This window comes from Dromaius novaehollandiae, chromosome 7 (assembly GCF_036370855.1).
Source record: "Dromaius novaehollandiae isolate bDroNov1 chromosome 7, bDroNov1.hap1, whole genome shotgun sequence".
Taxonomy (NCBI): domain Eukaryota; kingdom Metazoa; phylum Chordata; class Aves; order Casuariiformes; family Dromaiidae; genus Dromaius; species Dromaius novaehollandiae.
In genome coordinates, this window is record NC_088104.1 from 5,743,921 (window position 1) to 5,768,202 (window position 24,282).

The 24,282-nt window shown below is 39.3% G+C and overlaps 1 long non-coding RNA gene across 5 annotated transcripts in view; it reads right to left on the minus strand.

Moving 5' to 3' along the window:
- Positions 1 to 920: 920 nt before the first annotated feature.
- Positions 921 to 24,282, minus strand: part of LOC112997453 (uncharacterized) — a 33,765-nt gene continuing 10,403 nt past the window's right edge. For 2 of the 5 annotated variants that reach the window (XR_010389914.1, XR_010389915.1), the window contains exons 2-3: positions 14,425 to 15,943; positions 921 to 1,124 (exon numbers count right to left, since the gene is read on the minus strand). This is a non-coding gene — a long non-coding RNA (uncharacterized LOC112997453). Of the gene's footprint in view, positions 1,125 to 14,402; positions 15,944 to 24,282 lie in introns of all 5 variants that reach the window. The other 3 variants (XR_010389916.1, XR_010389917.1, XR_010389913.1) reach the window with 3 other exon arrangements.

Genomic DNA, 24,282 nt, shown 5'->3' on the forward strand with positions numbered 1-24,282 from the left:
GGTAAAATTTTGCAAAAAAAAAAGTTATTTGCAAAACTTTTAAATGTCAATGAAGAAAACCTTCCCTTTCATACTATGATGTCATGATATAATAATATTTATTTTTGTAGCAAGTTAGTAATTCACCAGCATTGAAAGCTACCATGGGAAATTTTCTTAGGCTTTTGAAGCAACTATAAATTACCACTCCTACTGGCAGATTATTTCACTTTTACAAATTCTGTTTTTCTAAACTTATATCTGAATAATAACAGCCTTACCTTCTCTTTTCCATTTGGATTTTAATACAGTTAATGGCATTTTATTGTGACAATTTACTTATTCACGTAGTTGGAATCTTTTGTAAACTACTTACTTTTAAGAGAATATTTAAGAAAATTTTCCAAAATTTACTATGACTCACCTAACCTAGCTGTATCTATCCTTATGCAGCAAAAAGGCAGGAGGCATTATTTTTCTGAAGCACTCTTAGTTAACTGTGTCCCTCTTTTCCAGTGGAGGCTAAGGTAATAATTTATTGCATAGCAGAAAATTACAAGACTTCAGCACTGACTCATCTCTGTTGCTTTGGTTGTTTGTGAAAGCGGATGTGTAGCTCATCTTTTTCTCACTCTTTTTAACATTTTGGGTTAAAAAATAGGTTTAAGATTTGGGAACTTTTTGAATAACAAGGTGGGTAACAACATGAAAAGACTTTGATGCTCCAAAAATAAGCTCTTTGGCATTGCAAAGGCAGAAGTTTGCAGCTCCAAGTTACGACATGGGCTGCGGACAGCCGCAGCGGGCGCCCAGACTGGGCTGGCTTCCCGGCACCGCCTGGGACCTCTGCTTCTGCAGAAACCCCTGCTTCCCTTTACATTCAAACCATGTTTGCATTCCTTGTGCCAGAGAACCAGCATCTACAGTAAAAACCCCAAGACTTCCTATTATAGCCTTTTATTTCACCTTTCTTTTTTAATTCAGGTGTTACAGCAAGACCCATTAGGAAAGATGCTCACGTTCTGCAGAATTGTTGATGTTCTCAGAATTCCTCGTATCGCACAAATCCAGAAGAGCGAGCTCCGATGCAAGCTGTGGGCCAAATTCAGCAGTCCATGTGGATCTTCATACGGCAAGAAGCAATCCTGCTGTGAACAATACCACCATCAATAAATGAAAGTGTTGCTTTTCTCATACCTCTGTCCTACAAAGTATTGTAGTAACCACGAATTTGTTCTTACTTATTTTTACATATATCCTTGTTACTTATTTTTACATATATAAATGAAACAAACAATTCAAAGTAAAAACTTGAAGAGAATGAATAGAGAGCAGCAGAAGTCAAGAGTCACAGTATAACTCTAAAGGACAACGTCAGCAAAACATTCCACTGGCCTCCCTGCGTTTGGTCATGATATAATTAATCCAGTCCAATCCTTTTGTTAAAGAAATAACTAGTAAGATAATTTTAATGAGTTTTAAATTACTTGTTATATTTTATATTCTCTGTAAATTCAAATATTGGCAATAATTCCTGTACAGAAATATTTTCTGCTATTATAACTTCAATAACTACAGTGTATGTAAGCCAAGATATGCCTCGATGGAAGAAAAGAAACTTCGGATAATACATCATTAACCTTAGGCCATATTTTAATCTTCATTTCTAAAGGTTTCGCTTTGTGTACAGTTTATTCATTACACATTGCCCATTTACAACAAGCAGATTCAGCAAACATTATTTATCAGGGTTTCTTTGTAAGCTAGCGGCAGCCTGGGTTTCCTGTTGTGTTGTGGAGGACAAGCCAAGGAGGCAGATTCAACTGAAAATAAATGGTTGATGCCCAGGTTTGCTGTCTATTTTTTTAAACATAGTGGAATTGTCCTTAAAAGCTGCAAGGACACATGGTAAAGTTTCCCAAGAGAAGCCTAATTCATCCTCTGACCTTTTATACCAGTTTGGTTATAACATGTATTCTATTAGTCAATTAAAAAAAGAAAAAAGTAAAGGGAGATGAAGGAAGCAAGTGTAATCCATAGCAATGTCATCTTGCTGGCTCTGATGCTTGCACTGAGTTGTGCCTTACTTGCAGGGTGTGATGAGATCCTCAGACACTAATAGTCAAAAGACAATAATATTTTTGAGAAAGTATTCTAAACGAAGCTTAACTTTTTGGATCAGGAGCTCTTTTTATGAAGCTGTCAAATTTTTCTGTTAGGTAATACCTGAATTTTCTTCATGCCTTATACTTTGATGTCTCCATAAACCTGGAAATACAAAATATGTCCTCATTTGAAGGAAGGAGGAGATTCTTTACATCAAAGTGTAAACAGTTCATTTCTATCTTGGTAAATGAGGTCATTCTGTTATTACTCCACTCTGCTTTTTTCTTTCTTTCCCTGGATACTGAAGTCTGTTTGAAACTAAATTGTCTGCACCTCCTTTTTCTGAGGAATTGAAAAGCCAACTTTTCTGCACATCATCATGTTTTTAATACCCACAGTGGTTTAAATTTTGAAGTTTTTAGATAAATGTAACACTTGCTTTCACTTAAAAGACTATATTTTTCTTTTTCTGGTATTTTAATACACTATTTCAGTGTGTTATTCAATTGCCATTGCACATTCCATTTCTTAGCTGCATAAAAGTTGCAAAGTCACGTGAATCATGGAAGTATTTAATGAGGGTTTCATGTGATACCCAAGGGACTATTGCCAGAAACTTTTGCTAGGTACTCAAAACAACATTTTCAAAAGTATCTACTTATTTTGAATTATTTGGTTATTGTGTGATTATTAGAGGTCCTGGGTCTGTGGAGGACATTCACTGGTCTTATTTAGAATTTTAGATGTTCACAAATTTTCAGAATCCAAACTCCTATAATAGGCTTTTTCTGTGTCACTGATGTCAATCTGAGTTTTATAGACAAGTCAACAGTATCACAATCAAACCTAAATCCATGAGGCATTTGGGAAGTTTAAGTTTCATATTTAATAATAACCAATACCAATAACAACAGAAAAATATTTCCAAAAGTCCTTATCTAGCAAGATTGTGTTACAAAAGATACCCTTAAAAAATTATCCCCACTGCATCCAAGACTGATGCTAATCCAAATTCAGTGAGATAGTTTACTTAAGTAAGAATTACTCATGTGATTAAGAAAGCTTGAAGGGGTGGCTCTGATATTTGTTACAATTCTATAATCATTTTTGTAACTGAGAAATCATTGGCCGGCTTTATTTTTGCAAGAATTGGCCACATTTTTTTCCCAAATTCCATCATTTGTCCTTTTAAAGAATGGCTGAAGACTGAATGGAATTACAATACTCTTCTGTCGGGAAGAGCAAGATTGGATTACACTTCATATTTTACGTGAAGAAAATTGTGGCTATTTTGGTCATAAATATAACCTATAAGAAAAAAATATCGAATTTGGATTGCCAGTGCAATGCTATTATGCTAGAGTAATATAATATCCACGCTGATATGATAGGTGCTCTCGAAAAAGTATGGATATGCAACATGACGCAGTACACTCTGTAGATGAAATGTTCTCTCTTAATATATACCCTGCATAACAATTTCGGGATAATAAATGATGGGTGGATTTCTTGTTATTGATTTTACCATCTGAAACAGTTGGAGGTCAGCATACATTTACACAGCACAAACTACAAATCCCAGTAGCCATAAGCACTGCCTCAGCCTTCTTTTTCCAAATAGTTCATACAACAGTAAACACAGAGAATAATAATTCTTAGTGCTTAGCAATTTCTTTTATTCTGCTTTATATTGTATACAATCTTTTTGTGGGAAAGCCCTTAAGAGAAGCAAAATCAATAGGACACTATGAAACTGTAATAGGAGTCTGCAGAAATCACTCTAAGAACCACCAGATATAATAGAAAGTGATAATATTTCTGTAGGGCTTTTCTTTCTAGGGCAAAGAACATAATAATTAATAAAAAAAAGTAGAAAGCTTGTTTGGTTGGGTTTTTTTCCTAGTAGGTTGTGTTATAATCTACAAAGGCGGAGGAAGAAAAGGTGTTCCTATAGCTCTGAACATATCCTTGAAATGTGCACAGTGAGGAAAGCCTCAAGCCTGTGCGTGACAAGCCCTTGTAGGAGGTGTTGCTCCTCAAGGACACAAAGAAGACCCTCAAACAGAGTCCATGACACTACAAAAGGGAAAATGATACAGAAAAATATGAATTACTGAGCTTTTTTATTTCTCCAAGTAGCCTGAGATCACTGGATGCTACATTTCCAGGGCAATGGAGTGGCTTTTTCTCAGCTCCCATGCTGTATTGAGCCCCGCTGGAGAATAAGCAGATGAGACGGCTCCGTCAGGGAACCATCAGCGCTTCATTATTGATCCCCTGGAAGGAAGTGCCGGAGCAAAGTGACTTAGTTTTCTGCACAGCATTTTTGTGGGTTTTCAACATTAAAGTGATTAAACTATCATAGTTTGAGTGCTTTAGCTGCATGTGGTTCCTTCCGATAATGGTATATCTCAATGAGCTGATTATTCACAAAACATATAATAGTACAAGACTAGAAGCACTACAAAAATCAATTTTATTTAACTTCTATGCTTAACGATACTCTCAAATATTTCAAGATGTTTGAGTGATTATGACAGCATAGGCCCTGATCCAAACCCACCTGCAGTCACAAAGAACCTGGACTTTGATTTGTTTATTTGAGCCTGATTTGGCTACATCCTAAATTCAGTGCGGAATTTTAAGTATACAAATAGTGCTATTAAAACTGAGGAGCTTAACATTATGTATACAAATCCAGTTTCAGGTTGGGGCATATGTTAATATATAAAACACAGATATAACTTCTGCAATAAGCTTCCTTTTCACAACTAATAAATTCACAACGAGAACACTCAAAATGAGTACTTAAAATGATATTCAAGGTAGCACAGGCTGTAATGATCTGCTGGATTAGAGATTTGGATGTTCCATGTCAGCCTTCACACTTACACTGAAACCTCTAAGCATAGGATCAATCTTTTTCATAGGGTTTAATTTTTGGTGTGTCATGGAGGTACTTTGAATCACTGTGTTGAGGTACCTGTCTTTCCTGTACACTATCCGTCCAAGCTCCTAACTCGGTATAATTAAAATATCTAAGTTAAATTCCCGGAGAATCTGAAATACATGGTGAACACATCCTCAGTCAACAGGGAAAGATCATGCCAAGTCCTACGCTGTTACCAGGTGGTACAAATCTACTGAACTGAGTGGATTTAAGTCCCATTTGCACTATGCATATGTTTCCGTCTATAATCATCCTCAAATCATTTCTGTAGCCATACAATAACTGTGGAAACAATTGTTTTTGACAATGTAACCTTTTTGCCAAATGCCTAAAACTATCCAGACCAAGTGCTGAACTGAGCCAGAGCAATGGTAACACGGAGGGTATTAATTATTTTCTTTCAATATTCTAGCCACAGAGACACCACTTCAGCCCATATATTCATCAGAGTGTTTTAGTGTACCTTTTACATTTTCATTGTTCTCTTTGCTCCATTAACAGAACTATTTGCATGAAAGAAAGAGCAAATTGTCTTCTTACTGGTCTATTACAAGGTTCATTAATGAATACAGGGGAGCTTTATTAGTACTTTTATGGTGCACCCATTCACTTTGAGTTTGTCGTTGGTGTTATTGCTATAACAAGTTGCTTCACAGATGTCTGAAAGTGCTGTTAGGTACAACAAAAAATATATTAGAAACCAACTCTTATATTTCTACCACTCTCCTCAGTTGTAAAATCAGTGGTTTTTGAGCAACATTTACCAATACTCATTTGATGGCAAACGATATTTGGGCATCTTAAATGTATTCGAACAGTATACCGCAGTATTCGCTCCAAGTTTCATATGACTTTGCCCCTGCAAAGTGGCAAAATATTTTTTTTAGAGAAGAAAGAGTTGTAAAACAAATTTTGAAGAGTGAACTATTAAATTAATGTTTCATCACATTAACGAAACAATATCCAGCAAAAAACTTTTCTACAAAATGCTGCATTAAAGTTAATGCAAGATTGAATACCGCATACGGGCATATTCACTGCAGCTTTAGATCCTCACTGAGGATAATCTTCTGTGGACACCTTTGGGAATTTGGCTTGAATAAGCATGGAGAAATTAAAGCCTACGCTAAGAAGGAACTTCCAGCTCATGACTCATACATGACTTTTTTTTCCCTTTTAAATGCTGGTCACCACCACTGAATATTGGAAGTGAAAAGGCAAATTAAAGTGCCATGTCACTTGCTCATAGTTGTTACCCACAGATCAGCAAAGGCTACTGTGGGATGGGTCGCCTGAAAACGTCACATACAGGAACACATATGTGTTAAGTCTACTGTAAATTCTATAAATAGTTTTAGCCTTTTCCTGGTAGGGATAGTAAACTGTTATGCTTCAATAAAACATGACATAGAGGGCAAATAAGACTTCTTAAATGACATTTTGTGCTGCTGAAGAGGTAGGTAGAATATTCTTTTTTTATAAATCACCATCTAAAACTCTAGATACTTTGTACTCTTTCTGATTTTCTAAAAAAATTACAGAAAGATTCCTCTGTTCACAAGTGAGCTAAAAAGCCTTGCCCAAGATTATGTCTTGCTCTTTGTCTGGTTTAAGGCAAAGGAGTGCAAGCAGGGGTTGTGAGATTTGGACTCACTCTGTTTTTTGGGACGTTTTACTAGTGACGGTGATGGGATTGCAATATTTACAAGTGTGCCTGCTACAGATAGCTTTGACATGAGCCAACATCATTCCGCGCTCATAATCTGTTCATTCATAAACATTCATCAACCTGCTTTTTTTTTTTCTTGCAAAGTACCATTTGTCAAAAAGGTTTGAAGAAAATCTAATCTAGTAAAAGGGTTTAAACATCTCAGAAGAAGTACAATGAGGCTGAAGTTAGCATTAATGTTTATATTCATGAAAATCATTATTGTCTGAGCGTTTTCATACTGCTTTTTTTCCAAGCTGATAACATAGGCTGACTTACTAGGATGCATTTTTTATAAAGTGTTTGATTATTCAGTTTGATTTCCTGAAGGCTTTAGTGTCTAATTTACTGAGGATGGAGGGATCAGCTTAAACTTTGTGGGGAAAAATGAGAATGACACTTTTATGCAGACCTGTTACACTGTGGCATGATTAGATGCAGCCAATCTTCACGAGACTATAGAATTAATCTTAGTTCATGATAAGGACAAGTGTGGCAGAGCATTTTAGGTTACTAGGAATATTTAAAAAGGAATACAAACTTTATGTAAAATCCTCAAAATTTAAGGAGGAGGAAAGGAGATACACTGCCACCAGATTTAACCCCCACTTTGGTGCTGATCTTGCAGCATTTACATTGCAAAGATTAAAATGTCTCACACCTTTCTCATATATGATTACATAATTTTTCATTCCAGAGTTTAGCCTTATTCTACCAATATTTTCCAATCTACATGGAGAACTATTAACTAGTCAAATTTTACAGCAGGTGAAAATGACCCCAACTAAGCCTTCTCTGATGCTAGATTAAAAAATAAAAGCATGAAATAAAAATGTTTCCCATCTTTTCAAGGTTTATAAACAGATAATCCAGTTTTAATTTTTTTGCTTTCTCTTCCAATAATGTGGTTTAGTAGGTTGAACGTAATTTACATGTTGCTTAACACCATATTAATATTGATGGAGTCCATAACTACCACTGAAGGATTCCTCCAGAAGTTGAGAGATGTTGTGTTTCCAGAAAACAGCAGTATCAAACCTCTCGGTTTACTTCAAATACTCTTCAGGAATGAGGATCTATCACAAATGCAGGGTTATCTTCCACATTAACTATGTATTTGCATTGTTCACAGCCTGGGCAAAATCCAGCTTATCGAGTTATGTGTTTGAGGCTGGTGAGAGCTGCATCTCCTACACTATCTCTGCCAGTTACCATATCATTTCTCCCTTAAATTATTTTTTAATGTGATGTCACTTACACCTTCACTGTTGTCAGAGATGTTTACAGCATCAAAGGGAAATGTAAGACTGAAGGAGCACGTGTATAATGATACAACAGAGATGTATGTGTATTGCGGTAAGAAAGCTTTATGGGGTTCTGAGTTGGAGTAACTTGCGTGGAAATTAGCCAGAAATAAATTACATGGAGATAGGTTTATCTCTGTATTTAGTCCAGTGTTTTATAATACTGACACTAATACTTCCACAGGTTATTTTAAAACACAAAGCACAGCAAACATGAACAGTGAGATGGAAAGCATCAACTGATTTTTTTTTCCTATTATTAAGCCTTTGACATTCATAAATCACCAAGAAGGCTGACCAGATATTCTGAAGCCTGTCCAATTTATCACTGCACTGAGAGGTTACACTTTAGAAAGTTGCTTGTTCATTCTAATCATTATCCTAATTTGAAATGGCAAGATAAATGCTTATATTGATTTCATTAAGACAGTATTTTTTGCCATTAGAAGCACTGTTTAATTTTTCCCCCCCCAGGTTTAGGCGCCAGCTCAGAAAGCATCTGAGCACAGAGTTAAACATGCACTTACTTTACTTGGATTTTAAGCATCTCCTGAAAGGATGAAATCGTTTAAATAATGCACTTAAATGCTCTCTGCCCAGGAACCTCAATATCAGCATTTTTAGAGAGCGCTATTGATTGCAGCTGGCCTCACTGTCACCAGGGGCTCCCGGCCACCACGCACATCCCTGCCACCCAGGGGACACCCGCACCAGCACACCGGCTCACTGGTGCTACTGGTATCGCCTTTGCTGCTCCCTCCATGTCTGGTCAACCCCGCACTAGTGGCAAGACTTTCTCTACAGTTTAAATACAAGGTTTTCACAATTACTAAAAGACATTAGGAGTTCATCCCCCATGGACTTTCAACTTGAGCTAAATGTCGAAAGATTATTTTCTTTCCCTAGATCAACGTGAACTGATACATATTATAGGAAATTTCATTTGTTGGAGTGTATTATGTTAGTATAGTACTAGATTAAACTTGGTTAACTGACAGCTACGTACAGCACCGGTTTCTGGTGCCGTCATGGTGATTTACTCTGGTATCAATATATTCTGGAATTTAAGATTAGCCAGTTTTTCAGGATGCAGAATACAACTGTCAGGAGAAGAGGAATGAAAAGGGAAAGCAATGAAAAAAAAGAGGAATGTCTGCAAATTAGTTTAATTTTAATTCCTTTAAAATATGCTGTGTGAAACAAAGGTATTTGATTGCATTGACATCTTTTTTCCCTAATAAATTTTTAAATCATTACAAAATTGTGAATAACTTAATAAAAATATAGACAATTTAGCTTCAATGTCTTTCTTTATATCACAGACTCAGACCAAGAGGCACTTTTAAAACTGAAGATATATCTTGCAAAACAGAAAAACAATTTGAAAAATCCTCAATGATACGTCAAGCCAATGAACAGAATCAGCTGCTTTTGTGAAATCACTGGTTCGTTGTATTTCTCAAAAACAACAGCGACCCTCCCCCTGTTTTGATGAGTAGTACTTGACTCGAGCAATGCAGTAGGATATATGATTCTCCAAATGTCCCTCGTCCTGATTATACAGCTGTTTAAAGAATATATGGCATTTATAGAGATGCAACCTGTCAAAAGTTAGAAATGATGCCTCCTGGCAGGCCAGCACACTCAGAAGACATGTCAGCTTACTATGGAAACCCCTCTAAACATTGCCATAGAGAGCAGAGAGAAAGGGGAAAATTCTGCTATTTACCAAAGGGAACAGCATTTAAATAATATCCTTGATGCTCGCTGCTGCCTGTTCTCCTTTCTGGGCTCCATGACCTTTTTCACTTTATTCCTCTGGGATTCACAGACATAACTGCTCTTAATAAAATTCCTCGGAGAATTTTCTCGTACGAGCTGAATGAGGAGAGGGTTGCTCCGACAGATCAGCACTGAATTGGCAATGGTCCTCATCTTGACACACATCTCTGCTTTCCCTGACTGAGCTCGAGTCAACAAAGCCATCACTGTATCTTTGCCTTACAGTCCCTCCACGGGTTTTTTCAGAGTTGACTATCATTCCTGCTTTAAAATATTAAGGATGAATGCTCAGCATGCCTTCAGCACTGTTTCCAAGAGTCCCACTGCCTTCCCCCAGTAATGAGCAGCCTGGAGGAAGCCTGACTCCGAGCCTTTGAAGAGGGAGCTATAGGAAGTCATGTCATAATAACAACACTTTTAAATTACTTATTAATAAAGCAATAGTTCCCAGGATTATCAGCCAAAGACCTCATTTCTATTGTGCTAGGCATTATGCGGGCACCAAATTAAAGGATAATTTTCCTGTGTAGGATGTTTAAGATGGTTGAAGTAAACAACTGAAATGTCTTTAAGTAGTATTGGAGCTTAAGTATTTTTCTATTGACTGATAGTTAGTTAGTCATCTTTCTTTCCCAGGAAAATTCTTAAGCAAAAGCTTAATTTTAATAGATTAGACTTGACTGGACTTAAACTTGGACTTCATTACTCAAATCGGGTCCTATTAAGTAGCTCTACAAACTTTCATAAACTGTGCAATTTTCCTATGCAAGAAGTACAACCACGGAAAATGTGCCAATAAATGAGAGTCAACATTGCAGTGAAACAAATACATTGGATTTCCAGGTGTCGGCTATTCTCTAAACAGCAGTCCATCTAAGAGATTCAGTATTTGAAAGACAGCGTCACTTACCAAGCACAAGAGAGAGTCCAAATACATTAATCTCAAAGGATTACAGCCAGGACAAATGGAAACAAACTTTCGAGCTCTTTTCTAAATTAAACAATTAACTCTAATATTCACATCCTCAGAGACATTTCAGTTGAGCTAGCATGTCTAATTTATAATCAATGATTAACAGAAGATGCAACTAATTTGTCTTTGTTATTTGATTTTGCCACAGTCAAATTTACTCAGCAAAATGGATTGAAACAATGTTCTAAAGACGGGTGAGCATTGAATTAGAAATCTGGGATGTGGTTTCTTTGTAGGCTAGCACTAAATAGATGTAATATAGGACAGTATCTCTTGCATTAAGTAGTTCTAACAAATTAATTCTGACCCATGAGCTTAATAAAGTCTGTTAAGTAGGCCCGCCATTTCTGCTAAGTTAAACGGAGACTGAATATTTAATTATTTTAATTGTCTGATAAATTTGAAATTGAGAAAGTAACAGTCCTGAAAATCTTAAAATATATTTTCAGCCCTGTGTGTCATGAAGCATTACTCTGGTGATTTTACTGCATTCACGAGGTTACAAAGTCAAGCCCAGCCACCCCTGATCGAATGAGAATTGCACATTAGCTCAAAAAAAAGAGTTTTCCAGGGGTGAAAGTACCAGTCCAGGGAAGGCAAGGCACCTTGGCAGGAATATTTAGCCTGGTGATTAGGCAGCAGCAGATCTAACGAGGATGGGCAGCCGCAGGAACGAGAAGATACGTCACACAAGTCCAGCGCTGCAGTGAGCTGCAGTGATTCGTATCGTAATGCACGTGACACGGTAGTAGTTCATGCGTGAAGCACTTTTGTAGTCACAGCCCATGCTAAATACGGACAGAGATGCAAAGTTAGAAGCCAGGTCAATCAAGGGCAGCGCCAACTGAAGGCACGTGCGGATCTCCTGTGTTGCAGGTATGAGAGGTTTCCGTGAAACCTGATGTGCCTCAGAGTAAATCTCATGTTTGTATCAACAAGGCTCTTAAGCTCGAAAATGAACCGGGGCGACGGAAATGATGCAGAGACTCTGCATCGCTGGGATGCATCGGTGCCACGGCACCTGCCGAAGGGGATCGGGGAGAGCCTGCGTTGCCACAGGGCAGCAGGACACAGGGAGTGGAGAAATATCCAGGAGACAGAGCAAAAGGTGCAACCAAACCTTTGGAGAGCACAAGCTGACTACTCAGGGTTTACCTATCAGAAATATATATTAAACAACTAGTACAGTTAAATAACTCTTGATGTGGTGCATGCTAATCATGAGAGTTACTTATTCGGTTTGTCAGCACCAGGTCTTAGCTCCACCTTCAGACTTGTTAAATGTTGTTTTTCTTGTGTAGCTTTCTTACTTTTGTGGACTACATAAACTGCAACTTGATATTTTCCTGCAAGATGTTTTCAAAACGGTTTGAACTGCAGTCATCTATGGTTTATGGCCATGCAGTGCAATAGGCCTCCTCATAAAATCAGTATATATCTTTTTTAAAATTTGCAGTAATAATCCAATAACCTAAACAGAACACTAGACCTAATAACTGCAGTTGAGCCATGTACCATATCTTATCTCTCCAAGTAATTCTTTTACAGAGGAAAAAAAATAAAAATCCTTTTGAAAGCACTCTCTCCAGAGGCTGGTTCGGCACTGGACATATAAGGACAGATACTAATCAGTCGCAGTAAAATAAAACAGACAAAAAGCAACTACAGTCAGTAGGCTGAGAAGTCATCCCTGTTAAAATCAATACTGTGATTAATGCGGAAACACAGGACATTAGAATCCATCATGCAATATTTTTTTCTGTCTGTACTGTTATTTTCATTGCTTTAACTTTGCTATGCTGATCTGCTTTGCTTCAGGATAGCTAGTAGAAACCGTCTCCCATCCTTCTGCAAGAAGCAGAGAGGGGCTGAGGTTCGCAATCACCAGAGAAGGAACAGGACACATGCTGAAAGAACATGAATAGCTTTTTCTATCCATAAGGCTACAGTTAAGCTACAGTCCCAGCTATTCGCCTTCTTCCTCTACCTGAAGCATGTAAGTGTGCCCCAATGTAGCTCAGGGACCCGGCTGTGCTGGGCAGCACACAGGTGAGCACCAGCAGCTTCATAAAACACCATCGAGAGGAAGGCGAGCACTGAAACGCCTTAGTTTCAGAATATTAACTTTAAAAGCCCCGCACAATGCGGATAAATGTGTTATTCCAAAGAGACTAACAAAGAGTAAAACCCCTTATCTATGGGAGGGGGAGAACAGACAGCGATCTCCCCTCCTTGAAAACCACGCACAAGCAATTCCTCTAAAATTTACAGGATTACACCGATATGAGATGAATAGATGAGAGGATAGATCATATTAATGAAGAAAAGAGTAAGTCGTAACAAAATGCCTTTCTTTCCCCTACTTGCTGCTTGGTCGGGCTCCCTGGAAACAGATCTATTGCTAAAGAAATAGAAGCAGACCCCAGAGACGTTGCAGCCTAATGTGTTGTGCACTTAATAATGTCCGTCTTTCACAACGGTGGCCCATAACATTATTGGTTTCTAAACGAAGAAAGTAATTTGCATCTACATTACAATTGACAGAGATTGAGCATGTTTTTAAAACCTTACCAAACTTTTGGCCTTATAACAGCAATATATTAAAACTACAGTAGTTTTGTAATACTTCATATTTTTGCTAAAGATCATTTAACCATCCTTAATTGTCACAAGCTAAATAATAAATGGTTTACATAAATTAGAAAGCTGTATTGTACAGAAAGTGTTCATATGATATTTTATACATCTAGCAGATTTTATTGGACAGCTATATCGGGCTTTGCTTTTCATCACCTTGTGCAAGATTTTACATCAAAGATTTTAGCTTGACGCTTGCTTTTCTTTCCTTTCTATTTTGTAATATTATTGATGTATAATTTAATGATAGAAGATTTTGGATGCATTTGTTGATAAATAGAGGTGAAGCTTTGTTCTCTATAAGATCATTGCTTTTTATCTTTTCTTCATCGAATTGTCAAGACTGCATACTTAATCACAGCTAGATGTTGGGCCTCATCTTCAGTGCCCCGGAGTCAATGAGAGTTTTGTAACTGATTTTTATTGGAGTGGGTCCGAGCACACTATTGGTAATGTGCAACTTAGAAATGCCATTTGCACACATATCAATTTTATTAACTCCCTCGGTATGGAATTTTCAGAACGTAATAGTTTGGCAGGCATTACTTTAGATTTATAGGACTCCAGGATGACACTATTAAGTCACATTCACACCTCTGAAAATTGCCATGGCAACATAGTAAGACCAACCCGTCCATCCACACTGGTGAACGCGACTCATCGCAGCAACCGAAACCTCTGCTGCTGCCTTTCGGGGGGCATCGCTTAGGGCTGTGCGAGCTATATGCAGCAAAATATGCTCACACAAATAAATATAGACACAAATAGTAGGAGCAGATGATCACAAGCACAAAGGCAAAGCAGAGAAAATATGGAAAGGTGAGGGAAGTGCAGACATATATGATTTTTAACTGAATTATTGTGGTGGAGCTCTACTCCTTAGGTAGACGCTTTCTGAAGATTTTCTGTTCTACAGACCTGGGACAAAAAAATGGAAATTCTTAAAATATCAGAAATTCTTACAAAAAGGAAAAAGATGACCAACCAGTCTGGTTCCAGTGCTGAAACTCGCCCCCCGAAGAGCAGAGCTGACCTCGCCAGGCGTGCAGAAAAAGGGCTGAGCAGACAAGGAAAGAAAAAAAAATCAGACGTATATTTTAAGTGACAGTTAAAATATCTCCTTTTTCAGGAAAAAAATGGAGGAATAATCCTGGCTGCAGAAGATGTCACCGTTTCAGCTGAAAATTGCAGGCAATTTGTTGTTGTTATTTCCTGCACATCCACGTTAGCCCTTATTGTATCTGTGAACCTAGCTGCTTAACAACATGAAGCATTAGGGACCACTATTTGTTTATACCACCTAAGGAAGAGCCTATCTATTTTTAAAGCTTCATACTTTTAACTAAACCATTACATTTCTATTTGCCTGGGGAACAAAACGTGGCTCTGACTCAGACGACTTGTCATGTTTCGTACTTTCAAATGGTGCCTCATAATCAGTGGATGGACGCATCTCGCCTGTAATTTTAACGCCTGCTTGAGCCTGACTCACTTTTTTTGGCAATGGTGCCATTCCTAACTGATGCTGAATCATGCTGGCAACGCCGTTTAACAATTTGCTTTCAGAAGAGCTACACGCAGTACTTGCACAAAACTATGAACTACGAAAGATTAATTTTCTTCCAAAAATTAAACTCGTAATATACTTGTGCGTTTGAAATGTTCTCTAAAGAGTTACCTAATTCTGAATTAATGCCTTCTAAAGCATTTCTGAACAATTGCTTTTTGATAAGATCGTAGCGATATAGGTAGTTAACAGATAATCTTTTGAAATCAAGCGATTTAAAAGCCAGAGGCGTAATCTCCTCAGCGCCTGGAGATGAAGTGCAACCATCCCAAAATCTCTTCACTTTTTTGTTCTTTGTGAGGCGATAAAAAGAACAAAACCGAGGATCGCGTTAAGGCAGCGCAGAGATGCTGGCAGAAAGCGGAATAAGGAGGCTGTGGCTATTTCGCAGGCCTGGCGCGGGAGGGAAGCGAAGCGAAGCGAAGCAGCGGGAGCTGCCCGCGTGCGCAGCAGCCGGTCGGTGGGCACACATCCGATCGCTTCAAACCAGATGCTTCAGCACGGGTGTCCTGCCTTCCCTCTGGTTTCCGACCGCGGGATAACAGCTTCCCTCTCTTCCTGCAGCAATATTAATTAGACAGTGCTCCAGCAGAAGACTCTTGTCATCTTCCAAGGCACACTGAGACAAGAGCGGATGGCGGCATAAATCATATCTTCTTAAATCAGCCGTGCTGAATGTGGCCCAAAGTTCTTACGGTTCGTTCTGCTGAAGGGGTTGGGCTGAAACGTCAAGCCATTGCCATGACCCAGCTGTCAGCGATGCCACAGTTATTGCTCCGGTGTGCGCTCCGCATGTGTGAACTGTTTTAAAAATCTCTTCTGTTGATCCAATTAGTGACCTCATCTCACTACACACACACCCAAGAGCAGCAGTGATGAAGACCCTGTTCATTGTCTTCTGGCTTCATCCCATGCTTGTGACACTTCTGAGAGGTGTCTTGAGAGTAAGAAAAAAAAAGAAAAGAAAAACTGATTTCACAATTAATAAAGTAAGTGAAATGGTCCTTACAAAATACCTACCTGCATCATTCTTGGCATGTAGCTCTCTACTTTGCTCCAAGTTTATGCATAATTTGAGTTCGCCTTTATGCACTCATCTGTTGATATATGGCTATATTTTTACTGAACAAATTTTGGAAAGATGTCTTAGCTGAGTAAGTATGGAACCTACTTTTTCCTTTTTTTGTTAGACTGAACACTTCTTCATAAAGAATGCAGTCACTAAGCAACTTATATTTGCTTGCACTTTCCTGAAAAATACATGTGGTATATTGATAATATAGCACAGTTATTTCTTACTTGTTGGCAGGTGGTCTCTAGTGCTCCTAGAGAAGAAAAAGTCTCTGTATTAAAAAAAAAGAAACAAAAAGTGAAGTTTAAACATAGGGAAAAAAATTTGCAAGAGTGTTTTAAGGAACTGAGAGAGGCACAGGTAAAAGTACGAGTCTACCAACATTTCTGCTGTGAAAAAAGTTTTAAAATTCCTGTCATTTGGGGCAGCATTCTCCAGGCCAGTGGTGAATAATACATTTTTTCCAATATCTGCAAGAGTCCCAAGACTCATCTCTGATAAGAGTGCTAAAGCAGTACTTGGAGGAAAGTGAAAACCCCAGCGGAGAAGGGAAAACATCTTCAGCTTGCTCCCAGCATTTTGAGCTTCTTCACACATCCTCAGTTCCAGTTTCTTATCTTTTTCTCCTCTAAGATGAATATCTTAACTCATATTAGCTGATTCTCAGAAACCATGTTGGGTTCATACCTGGTGAATGTGTTTCATTAGTATTTTTTTTATTTATAACCATATTAGCAGGGTATTGCACAGCTTCAACCGATCCATTATCCCTACAAACTCGCAAAATTGCTCTTTGGCACATGCCTTTGAAGCTCCGTGCCAACCAGCCAAGCTTTGTCCAACTTGATAGTATAGTTTCCTTTGAATTTCCACTTCCTCCAAGCCCCTGCCAACCCGTCCCTCTCCCCATGCCGTCCAGCTCCTGCAAAGACAGAGCTCCCCGTATCTTTTCACACCAGTTTGGTGCAGCAGTTTTTAATCTCTTTCACTGATTCTGCTTTACTTGACCAAGCTTCTCTCAAAACATGTTTTCTGCTCCGCTTAATGACCAGCATACCTTCAGGAGACCTTCAGCTCCTGCATAGCTCACATCTGCCTTCCCATCTTCAGCTTGGTTCAAGTTTTCTATGAAGATCTGGAGTACAGGCTGGCTAAGCCACATATTGTAATCTGAGTAAATTCTCTCAGTTTTTTTCTCATTCAGCATTTTCTTTTCTTGTCAGATAGTTTGCCCCAATATGTTTTCCCAGATTTCCCCTTCTTTTTAGCTGCTCTTTTAAATCTTTTTTTCCTTCAGGCTGGTCTCTGGCAAAGCTCCTTCCTCTATCCCACAGCCATTTCAAGGATTACTAAGCTGCAACTCACTATTGAAACACCACTAACCTATTCTACACATAAAACTTGAAGAGACCCAAACAGGGTTTGCCTTTAAAAAGCTGCAAAACAACAGTCTTAACGTACATACAGAAAATATTTACAAGTATCATCATCACTCCTTCCAAGCAAAGGTAACTCAAGATGCAGACTACACACCCCTGGTGTTATTCAGCTCATGTCTGAACTTAAGTCCTCTCTCTTAAACATGTAGAACGGTTTGTAGAAATAGATGTCTTTAAATAGTAAGGCACTACTGGTGGAGAAGCTATCTTCTTTTATACAGACCTCTGCAAAATACAAACTGACATGAGTGCAAACTTCATATTTTCTATTTTTCTTGCACATACCAGCCAGCTTTCTAGCTTAACAAGCAGATTACTAAACTCAAAGAAAAGCTGAATATATGCTATACTACTTGCCTAAAAAGAACGAACCAGTTTCCTGATTTCTTTGAATCTATCTGTAAACTGTGAAGTATGCCATCAAGTAACTGCATATTAGTTGTGGGTGATGTAACCTGTCAGTCATAACAGATTTTTTAAATTAGTAGGTTTCTTTGACAAGTAGGTTTCTTTCTTTCTCCTTGATATCAAGTTATTTCCTTCTTAAAAAGGACACAATGACTTCAGACACCTATATAAAAAACTAACATGAAGGTCATGGAACTTGGAGGTTTGTTCCTGTTAATAGTTTTGTAATATTCAGAAATTTCACATAAAATCTCCTCTATGCAAGTGATTTTCATCTTTGGTGGTTAAAACTTCAGGACTATAGTTACAGATTTTCTAGTAGGGAGAAAAAAAACACGTAAAGTACGCTGTCATCAATTTTCTTGAAAATACATTCTTAGTAGAGGATGATACCCCATAAGAAAGGCTCTGCTGGGTCAGACCCACGATCCATCCAGTCCCGATTCTGTCTGTAATAGCACTGGGGGAGATGCCGCCTGGGAGAGCTTGCGTGACGTGCCGCGATCTGCAGTCCACTCCCACATCCTTGTCTGCTGGAGGAGGGATATTAGCACAGACATCTCTGCCTGGTCTCTTCCTTCAGGATATTATTTACTAACCTGTTATCCATTAATTTCTTTAATTCCCTTTTCATCATGCTGATTCGTCCATCTCCACAACCTCCTGAGACCATCAGCTTCATAAGTTTGCTACCGTAACAGAAAACAGTACTTATTTTTGTATGTTTTAGCCGGAATTTCTAGCAATTTCGATGAGTTTCAGAATGAAGCAAGTTAGATATTAAAGTGCTTCTCTGTCCCATCCAACGCCGGAGGCAGGGAACGCAGCACGCTCCTCTCGTTCCTGCGGGAAAGGCGGTACCCGCAGAGCTCCCCACTCGCCGCTAGCAAGCCTGCGGGCCCTTCGGCTCCTTCCAGCACTGCCACCGCACAGATCACCCATGCCAGGAAGGTTTTCTTAACCGTTAGAATAAATTTAAGAACAACGGTAGCAAATGTAGTAAGTAAAGATATTTCTCCGAGAGCACTATTTAGATTAAATAGGCTTCTCTCAGGGCTTTGCAATGACATGCAGCAAGTCCCATTAACCAGTACACATGAATATTTCTAATGATGTAGTTGATGGAATGGACTAAGAGGAAAAATTGATAGGGTTTGTTTGGCTTGTTTTTGCAGACTAATTCCTTAAGCAGCCTATGTTTTAACTTTTTTTTTTTCCCTTCCAAATGGAATTTAGATAGGTGCCACTTGGAGGCACTCTTATACTACTCTCACTTGACGTTTGTGTTATAAGCATTTCGTGTATGAAAACAGCCATTTTTTATTTCTTTTTTGCTTCTGATAATCATCCAGGAATGGGTAATTAACAATGGTTTGTGTATTTAAACTCAGACATTATTCATATATACTGTCTTGCGATTTTGTTTGAGGTAAACAGTCCCCTATGCTTTCAATAAACCCGACTTAATTCCTTTGTGCAAAGGATGATAAAACATGATGCAATGGTGTTCCAAAGAAGTGGTTAGAAAAGACTGCAAACTTACACAAATTATTCACTTCAAAACTGTGTGGGGTTTTATCACTTCAGATTTGAAATTAAACACCCAGCTTATAATTATATTCTATATATGTTAAATTATATATAATTATCTTTGAGAAGCACAGAAAAGTCTTTCTGTTTTATAGGCACACAATCTCTTCATTTTTATTGCATGTTAGGTATAATGAAATGTATTCCAAAGTTCTGTATTTGGAGCAGGATCTTTCCTACACAGATGTGAAACTCAAATAATTATCCTCAGCTTAAGTAAAGATGACATTTTGCAAAGCATTTGCACACCGTAATAGTACTTTTAAATGTGGTGTGCTCCTTAGTGTTACAAACTGTACGTAGTTCATGAAAGAAATATGTAATCAGGTGAAACAAAAGCTTGCCCACTGCTTGCAAGACAGTTGCACACCTGCAAAAGTCTACAAAAGGAGAAAATAAAGGAAGCAGAGCACACTTGTTGTTAGTAAAGGACACACGAGTAGAACTAGTCCAGTAAGAGAGAAGAAAGAAAATTATGATCCTGAAGATCAGAGATGGAGCCCTGTTCACTCCCTGACCTAGGGCCAGACCAGCCGCCTCCCCAGACCATCTCACACCTCTGTGCCAGGTCAACGGTCCGGGTTAGCGTTTTGTTGGGGAAGGGCGTCCGTTCCCCTTCCCCGCTCGCTGGGGATACAGCGGTAACAGCAGCCCAGGACCCTCCTGCGACAGCAGTACCGAGGTGCTCCTGGCGGATCCCTTCCCCAAGCCGCGTGGAGCAGAGAGCCCACCCCTCCCACACCACGAAGGCAAGCGGGCCTGAGAGAGCAGGAACGTTATGAGCAAAGTCCTGGGAAGGGCCACGTAACTCTTCTTCCAAACGACTGCTTCACACGACTGTCGGCATGCAACCTGCGGTCCAGAACACTTTTGAATAAAAGTATGTAATTCAGCGAGATGGATAACACGTGCAACTTTCCAAAGAAATCCTTGCATATGTTTTAGATATATATAAAGGATTCCTCGGAGCGTAGGAGATTAGCACGGACTATACTTGAGCACACTAAGTCTAAATAGTGAGCAGTAAGAGATAATACCTGCCTGGGGAGCCATAAGGACAAAAGTGTACTTAAGGAGAGTGATGGGTTTCAGCAATGTCATTAAGAAGGCGGTAAGGGGAAGCCATCTCACCACAAGGAAGGGAAGGAGCCAAAAGCCTGGGGAACTTGCCATGCTGCAAGGAGAGAAAAGAGGATGGACATTAGGCTTCTGGATATCTTCTGGCTCTGCTGTTGCACCCGTCTTTTCAGGGCCTGTCAACTTTCCTCCTCAGCAGACACCGATCAGGCTCTTCGCCCAGTTCTCACTGCCATCTCCTCTCCTCACCTAGGAGCAGCCCAAGAGGATCGGAGCACCCAGGACACCAAACATCACATCCCATCCCCAGCAGTCACCAAAAGCCGGAGCCGCCCCAGCCCACTCCCACTGGCTCAGGGCTGAACCAGGGTGGTGGCAAAGTAGTGAGTTACCTGCAGGGGATCTTTCTCCAATGAATGCCTAACTTCTGCTTGCACTCAGCAGCTATTTGCTGTGTCTTTTCTATTTTTTCCCTCTCTGCTAAAGATATTTAAGCTAAATATGCATAGTATATGGAAGTAATAGTGACTGTGAAAAAGAAATTGAGATGGTACAAGTGATCCTACCATCCTGCAGCAGGAGTTTCAGAGCTTACCTACACATTTTACCATGTGTTTTGAACCTGCCATTTGCTGCCCTTGTTCTCCTTATCCTCAGCTGCTAGAAATAATATTCCTCCTTTTTCATCCTCTTTTCCTTTTCCCTGTTATTTATTCACTCTGTCACCATTTCTCTATCCCTACTCTTTTCCCTTCTTCCCCCTCTGCCCCCCACTCAATTATTCCTCCACTTTCTACAACCCTTTCTCCTAACAGGTATGTATCACTGGTATAAAAATATCCTTTGAAAAATTTACTAGGAACTGGAAAAACACATTCCCTAAGAGGCAGAATTTCTTATAGGTCTTATTCTGTTCAGAGAAGCCTTCTGGCGCTATTCATAATGCAGAATTGTACCATGTAAACGGCCAAATCAGTTTTTCCAGTGAACTCAGGTGGTTGGTTTGCCATATCTTTTCTGTTATTCATTTTTCCTCTCTGCTAAAGACTTCACACAAAAATGACAAAACCTAAACAGCATGTCAGCTAAGCTAAACATATGTATCATACGAAATAAAATTTCCTGAGAAAAAACAACGGAGACAAAGTGCGAAGGATCTGATGTTTGTTCCCTATCAGACTTAAACTATGTATACACCATTTTAAGACATTATTCCGCCACTCACATCAGTTCAGCTTAAACAGAGCTTTCTGAAGCGCGTGTGGGTTAAGGATGAACTGGAGTCAAAATCTCAGCCCTGCTGCTATCTCATTTTAGGGTGGCAAGGGGCCCCGTGACGCCAGGGAAGAGGGACACACGCTCCAGCTGACCAGCCTCTCTGCTCGGTGCTCTTGCAGAGCAGAGCGAAGGTTTGTCCTCGAGCTCCCATTTAGCTGATACTTCCTCCACGCTCAGGTCACCAACTGATTTATGCTTGTGATTTTACACCCAAACTGGTGCCTGATGTTAATTTGACAAGCCAACTGGTGAATCCTTAAAACACTTTCCTGTTAAAGTGACTAGACAGAATTGAAACTGTGCATTAGGGCGTCAATCACAGAAACCATCTGTTCTAACAGGGCTTTTTGTACCTTCCAAACTCAAGCTTTCTGAATGAGATGCTGTCTGTTTTATAAAATACTGACAAGAATCAGTATACAAGAAATTACCTATTCAGCTTCTCTTAGAGATGATAATTGACAGTAGTCAGTTAACAAGTAAAGATGTTTTGAATGATTAACATGAGGGAGGGATGAGTTATAGAGTGTCTTCATTAATTCTGTATTAAATTAACCTTCCTAACACTTACGGTTTGAGAATTGCCTTGCAAAACACTGCGTACAAGCCCTAAGCACAAGGCATTGTTTCCCATGGCCAGCCACAACAGCTATAAAATAAATCTGATCTGGATGAGCTTTGTCGTCTTTCTTCAACACAATACCCCAAGGTGATTTTATTTTCAGTCATGAATGACTCACTTCACTATCACCATCACCTTTTCATTTATCACAGTAATTTCTCAAATAAAACGGAACAAGAGAGATTCAGGCTAGATATAAGGAAAACCTTTTTCCCCCACGAGGATAGCCAAGCCAGGGAGCAGCCTGCCCAGAGGTGTCACGCCATCTCCATCCTTGGGGGTTTCCCAGCCCCAGGGGATAAAGCCCAGAGCAACCGAGTCCAGGCCCAGAGCTGGTCCCACTTTGGGGCATGAGGTGGTACCAGAGACCTGCTGCCCAGCCCAATTCCTCAGCAATCCTTTATCCTATAACAGACCCTGGCAGTGAATCTTCTTCTGTTACATTTTATAGACAATTGGCTAACCCTGCCTTAACTGCCCCAAGGTTTCCCAAGCCACCACAAGTTTAAAGCAAAGTCACAGTAATTTACCGATTCGGAATTACTCCCAAACTTGGTGCCCTTCAGTAGCTATGCAGCATCGCCTCCCTCAATCTCCCCCAGGAAACTTTAACAAGTTTCTGTCTGGGCATCAGTAGGTGGTCGGGGAGGCTCGTTCCTGCTTCAGGGCACCACAGGAGGTTTATAGAGAACCAGATGAATCTCGATTCAAAAAAGAAAGAACACTTTAACAGTAGGCCCTTGATAATCTAGGATAAAAGTAGGCTTCAGCTTATCTTAAAAGTAACAAAAACCACAAGCAAATGCTTTTGAAAGATTTTGAGAGGCTCTTCTCCCTTGCATAAGCTTTTGAGCAATAGACACAGTAACTGGTTGCATTAATATTCCTCTGCCTGTTGCAATAAAAGGGATTCATTTAACCTCACCAGCAAACACACTGCAGCTTACTGGGAACAGATCCCTGACACCGCAGTGGAAAGAAAATTACTTCCAGGGAAGCTGTGATACTTTTTCCATTACTCTCAGTACTTGGAGCCATCTGGCCTTTCTTAGTGATTCCTCAAACTTCTGAATGGAACTAAAACAGTGACTCTATGATCATTTACTCCTGAAATTAAAAGCATCCACGTGCATTATCAAGCTTCCCTTCTGGAGATACTGGCTGTTCTGTAAGGTGACCATTTAGTTTCCTACATTTCCATTCACTGAGGAGCACCTATCTTCCTCACACTTGTGCTTCCTATAGGCATTTCTCAAGATTGATAATATTTATTTCTCCTCTTACATAGATTTCTTTTATCCCTAGTGATCCAAAGTACTATGCAAGCAATCACGCTGTTTAGGCATTGATATGCAGCTGCTCTCAGGAGCAGAAAGCTCCAGCAGACCGCACAATTTCTTCATAAAATGCTGCACAAAACTAAAAGGACCAAAGAGAGGAAGCAAAATACAGTCTATAGGGAAGAAATATCCACAGAGAGTGGGATGGACTTCTCCATTAACACCTTCTCTGTACATATTTATATATAAAATAAGAATGGGGAAATGAACATGATGCTATAACTTATTTGTGTAACAATTAAAAAAATGACCTTTTTAACAACAATACAGCCTTCCTTTATAACAGCAATCCCTGAAGCTTGCAACAGCACAGGTGTCCTCAGAAGGGCTGTTGAACAGACGGAGTGAGGGAACAGACCTTTGCGCAGCGAAATCTTGCTGACAGCTAGGAGCCGAAAGCTGCATTTTCCTGTACCCTTAAGATAACACAATTGCTTGGATGCAGCAAAG